This window comes from Medicago sativa, chromosome 7 (genome assembly GCF_051527215.1).
Source record: "Medicago sativa cultivar Bolivia chromosome 7, Bolivia_mono, whole genome shotgun sequence".
In the NCBI taxonomy this organism is placed as follows: domain Eukaryota; kingdom Viridiplantae; phylum Streptophyta; class Magnoliopsida; order Fabales; family Fabaceae; genus Medicago; species Medicago sativa.
Genome location: NC_140755.1, coordinates 103,440,946 through 103,447,048, shown reverse-complemented (window position 1 = coordinate 103,447,048; position 6,103 = coordinate 103,440,946). Strand labels below are relative to the sequence as shown.

The window sequence follows — 6,103 nt, the reverse complement described above, 5'->3', positions numbered from 1 at the left end:
TTGTTCCATGGTCAAAATTAAAATTATATGTTAGATACATGTATTGTATATGCTCCTGTGTGTGAAGATCGTGATATTTTTCCCCAAGGTCATGGTCAACCATGTATACCTGTAAATATTTACATGTAAATCAGGAAATATGGCATACGATACACAGCAACACTATATATTTTAGTGAAATGGATACATTTCTAAGAAGAAATAAAGGCCTATATGGTTTTCGTTTCTATTTTCTACTTCCATCTCATGTTTTCCGAAAAAATAAAAACATTTAACCAAGATAATTTTTTCTTGTAAATGAAATCCAAAATCACAAATGAAAATAAAAATATTTCCAATGTTTAAACTTCATAGTAGATAATTGCAGAAAAGTTATGATACATTACATACATTATTTGCATTGTGACCTAAACCCATTAGAACATTTTCAGGCATTATATCACGATGTAGAAAACCCCCCAAGAGAGCATATACTCCACTATATATGTTTATCTAGGTAAAGTGGCAAATCAGAAAGAAAGAAAAAAAAACACTTCAACTTCATGTTAAAAATATGGTTTTCTTGAAATTAAAACTATCCGCCCTCCGGTCACTAATATAAGCAAAAATCTACATTTTAGGTTCATTCATTTAATGATGTATGTGGTCTATAATAAAGACTATGTACATCATTAAATGAATGAATCTAAAATGTAGATTTTTGCTTATAATAGTGATCGGAGGGTGTACTTACTAGTTGATTAGAAAGCATCAACATTGATTTTAACAAAAAAATTAAGTTGGAAATTTAAACAAATCATCGAAACTTGGTCCAAGAGGTCAATAACCATGAGGCACCCTAAACTCCAAACCACTTCATATAAGGTATCTCAGCTTCAAAGTTCAAACAAAAATTGACACATAAATATGATCAATGTTGTCAATTGTAGAAGGTATGTCAGCTTCAAAGTTCAAACAAAAATTTGATTAATCGGTTAAGAAGGGACAAATATGAAGATCCTTAAACTATTATGAATTTGAATGAACCACTATTTTCTACAATTGATAACATTGATCTGATTAACTTGTTAATTTTTGTTTGAAGTTGACATACCTTATATGAAGTGGTCTCGAGTCGAGAGTGACTACACAATCATGGCTATTGATCTCATGAACCAAGTCTTGACGACTTGTTTAACTTTTTCAATAAAAAATTTCGGTTAAAAACAGTGTTGATGCTTGCTAAACAACTAGTAATTATAGTTTCATTATCAAGAAAACCATATTTTTAACAAGAAGTTTAAAGTGTTTTTCTAATTTGTCTTCGATATGGTTACCACATTACCTAATAAACATTGTGGAGTATATGCACTCTCGCGGTCTTTTACATCGTGATATAAAGCCCCAAAATATTCTAATGGATTTTGAAGATTTTCCGCATTAGTTTTAAGCATGTATCTGCTAGTGAGTTTAAACATTTGCGATAATTTTATTTTCATTTGTGATTTTTGATTTCATTTACAGAAATGTTTTTGATTTTATTTACAAAATAATTGTCACTTAGTAAAATGTTTTTATTTTTACCAGAAAACAAAAAATGGAAATAGAAAATAGAAACAGAAACCATGTAGACCTTTATTTCTTCTAGAACATTGTATCATGTTCACTAAAAAAGTTTAGGGTTTTCAAAACCAGGTTGCTATTGGGTTGGAAAGGAGTATATTATTGATGTTAAATTTAATTTGTCTTATGTATTGTTTAAGTTTAGTGTCTATATCCCCTAAAAAAAATTGTCCTTATACAATTTTTAGTCTTTTAACATCTATAAAACATGTTTAGTTAATTCTTATCTTTTGTAAAAAAAACTTCTAGACTCAATTTAATCTCTAAAAAAAAAATCACATCTTATATTCGAAAAAAAAAAGTAAGTTGGGACAATTCTATCTTTATCTCATCCTCCTTTAAAAAAAACTGGAGGTATCAAATTGACTGTTTTTAATTATTTCAAAGATAAAATTGTCCATTTTTTAATTACTAGCAAGCAGAGACATAATTGTCTCTTTCTAATTATTGTCAAGGTCAATTTATTTTTTCAAAAACTTAAATAAGTATTCACTGAAAAATATTAAACTAATATAAACTACCGAGAAATCATGTGTGTTTATTTATTATTGATAAAATGAGTATTTGTTATCAATAAAAAAACGAACATGTTGATAGTTTACAAAGTATTACTTGAGTTTTCTTTCATTTGATCCTGGTTGAATACTAAAGGCATGTGATGTGACCACATAAATGTCACTTTAAAGTAAATGGATGTCACCTAGAAGTAAATGTCTAACTTAAGAGTCAAAGAGAATATAAAGAAAAAAAAAAGTATTATGAAAATGGGATGAAATACAATTTTGGGCTTTTATAGCGCCACTTTAATAGCGCTTTCGCTAAAATGCTATTAAAAAGGCAACATACAGAACAATGATAGCGTTTCTCGTCGAGTGCTATAAATAGGCTACTCAGAATTTGGGTTAGATAGCGCTTTTTCAAAAACGCTATTGTTCAGCTTTCCTTCGTTAGCGCTTCTAAAGAAACGCTATTATTCAGCTTTCCTTCATTAGCGCTTCTAAAGAAACGCTATTATTCAGCTTTCCTTCATTAGCGCTTTGGCAAAAATGCTATTATAGGCCATTTAACCAATAAAAAAAATATTTTTTTTTTTGTCTTCTCTCAGCAAAACCCCACTCACAAACATTACATAGATCTATCTCTTCTCTCTCCGTCTGAGTCACTCACCATTGAACTAACCATACCCATGGAACCTTCTCTGAACCCACCACCGTTAAACCCAGCTCCGTCTCACACACCTCCGTCAAACTCACCATCCATCTCACCATCATCTCTTTGTATAGCCCATCGATGGAATCCTTCAAATCCATTTAACGCCTCGTATCTCCGTCTCTTCGATCCGGTCGAACTCTTCGAACCCATCTCTATCTCGTCGAACTGTCCTTAAAATCTATTGAAACCCTAAGATTGGTTGAAAGTAAGAAATCGATTAAACCCAAATGTGTTCAATTTCTGGGCTCGTATATATAATTTCCATCTCTTCGTTATAATTTTTTTTAAAGATCTATTCCTTATATTTGAAATTTGTTCTTATTAACTGGTTTGTTCAATTTCTGAATCAGGTTGGGGCTTTTATTGATTCTGCACTCTACCATCCAATATGGTTACTTCAATAATCTTCACGGCCATTTTCACCCAACACAGCTACTTCATTTTCTTTCCCTCTCCCTCTTTCTGCGTGTCTTCAAGAATTTCTAAATTCAAGTTATATGTAAGTTCTCATCCACTTCTCTTTGCTTTTCATTACTTCAATTGTTATGGGTACATATTCATTTTTCATTGAGTCTGGTTTGAGTTATTTTTTATTTTTAAGACTCAATTGTTAGGTTTTTGCCTTATCTTTTAATGGTTATTGAATATGTCAAAATTAATCTTTCATGAATATCATTATTATCTGTCGTAGATTGGATTTGTGTCTCAAACTATTGGATATTCATTCTTGTTTAAAAGCTTGCAGCTGAGTTCATTCTTTTGTTATTGTTAGATTAATTGCCAAGATGGATTCTCTCATGTGAATGTTAATTCTAATTGTGATGTGTTGCTTTTCTGGAAACTAGGCCAATTTCAATGCCTCATTAGAACTTTACAAGTTTGTTAATCATCATTATTTATTGACATATGTTTGTAGGCATTGTTTTTGTAACATGATGCTTATTTCATCTTATGGACCTTACAAATTTTGCCTCTTTAATTGGTGAAGTTGCCGGTGCTAGTGTGATTTTTTGGTTGGTAGCTTCACAAATTTAGCCTAATTCTTGCTTTTCAACTCTTCATATTCTTTGTGGAGAGAAGGATTTGTTCAGCACTTCAGGTATATAACTTCACCTCTTGTTCTAAATTCTTTAAATTTGAATGGCTTATTTCTTCATCAAAACTAACAATGCTTCGTAAAGTGAAATGCTTATTTTGCTGCTGTGTGTTTTGGCCTATAAAGCATGGACACCTCTAGGATTAGGCGTGTCGTGGTGTCCGACACGCGTTGGTGTCCGACACTCCTATGACACCCGTACGACACGTGTCGAACCGGTGTCCTAAATAATTGTTTTTTTACATTAGCGGTGTCGACGTGTCCGTGTCAGTGTCGTGTCAGGTGTCCGTGTCAGAGTCCATGCTTATTTGGTTTTGGCAAGACAAGGGCTAACTGTGTATTGCTTTGTTTACACTATAATTCTTGTTTTTTGCGTTTTCATTGTTCTGTTTTCCTTTATAATATGAACTTTATTTGTTTTGTTGTACTATTGTTATTGTTATAATAATACATGGATTACTAGATCTTAGGGCATGTGGAAAATGACTGTAGTAGGTTAGTACCATTATAATATTATTGGTGTGTAGAGATAGAGTATAGTATAAGAAATAAACGTTAACTTTTAGAGGTGGAGTTTGGATTCTAGTGCGTAGTAGTTTTTTCTAAATAGCTTATTAGTAGTGTGCTACAACATTGTGCTTGTAATGTGTCTTTGACTATGATTTTCTAATGATAGAACAAGGCAAAGGCACTCTTACTATTGTCTAGTATAATAGAACAAAGTTTCTAGTTATTATACGTACTATGATGATATGATTAGATAACATAGATTGTTGATATATAGTTAATTATCTTTGAACTCTATCTTCCATGTTGTTATGGAGTTTGTTTGTTTTAAATTTTCAATGCAAATAAAAAAAGACAAGGATGATTGTGTGGCATTCATCTAGATGAGCAGAATATTGTTATGGCTATAAATTTTTCCAAGTATGCCAAGAAGAAAGAAATGACTCAATTCCTTTTAATTTAAAGTAAAAAGTTTATCGAGTGAGTGGAATTATGAAAGGTAAAGGTATATGTTGAACTTTCTTAATCAAAGCTATTTTTCTGTTTGTTCAAAAGAATTTAAAAGACAAGTGCACAGATTCACTTTAGGCACTAATATTTCACATAAGAATTTATAGATTTTCTTGTTTTTGTGTGCTTTCATGTTTGTTACCATTGATTGATACTCATGCATATATATTTTTCCAGCTGCATTCTTCTTTTTGTCCCAGATTTGAATGTATGTTACTTGTGGTTATAGGGGAATAATGTGTATTGTTTCATCATTTGCAGAGCAGCAAATTGGTCGCAAAAAAGATCACCTTGAATCGGTTCATCGGTCAATGTTTGACTTATCCCACCCTTCTGTTCAATCGCGCTTTTGGTGAATGTATTTTTAAAGGTATACACTCTTGATTCTCTTTCGGTCATTAATTAACAAAATACAACTAATGGTTTTGTTGTGTTCCTCATGGTTTTCTATTTACTCACTTGTTATCATCATCTTCACTTGTGAAAGAAATTACCTTCCTGAGACTCATCCTCTTCTCTTCTGTTATGCTGATTATTGTGACACTGAAATATTTGAAAATTCTCTTCTACAGGCTGCTGCCTTGTTACTATTCAACACTGCGGATAAGCTTAGTTATTCAAAGATTATGACTCAGCTGAATATGACAATTGAAGACCTAGTTAGATTGCTTCATTCTCTATCTTGCGCAAAATATAAGATACTTGCTAAGGAGCCTAACCTAGTTAGATTGCTTCATTCTCTATCTTGCGCAAAATTGAAGACCTAGTTCAATTCCAAATTTACTGATAAAATGAGAAGGATAAAGGTTTGTATAGTTTGCTTTTAGGAGCTTTTTTTTATTGGCAATTGTGGATTGACTAGTATTATGACATTCATAATTAAGTTTATGATCAATTTGTAATGAGATTATCATGAATGTAATTTGCTATACTCATATTTCAGTATCTTATTATAGAATTTTTGGTTACAGATTTTTTTTTTTTTTAAAAAAAACGCAACTTTTATTAGCGCTTTCAGTAAAACGCTAAGAAACCCCTATTTGAGTAGAAAGGTTACGATAGCGCTTCTCAGAAAATGCTAAGAAACAGCTGTTAGAAAAACTACTTCAATAGCACTAGAATAAGGCTATATTAGCGCTTTTCTGAAAGCGCTATTGACGTATTGCTATTTAATAG

The 6,103-nt window shown here is 31.5% G+C and overlaps 1 long non-coding RNA gene across 1 annotated transcript; it reads left to right on the top strand.

The window, feature by feature from the left end:
- The first annotated feature begins 2,723 nt into the window (after positions 1-2,723).
- LOC146911593 (uncharacterized) lies at positions 2,724-5,862 on the top strand. Its single transcript, XR_015018724.1, has 5 exons — positions 2,724-3,019; positions 3,165-3,313; positions 3,731-3,913; positions 5,189-5,297; positions 5,500-5,862. It is a non-coding gene; the product is annotated as an uncharacterized LOC146911593 (long non-coding RNA).
- Positions 5,863-6,103: the final 241 nt, after the last annotated feature.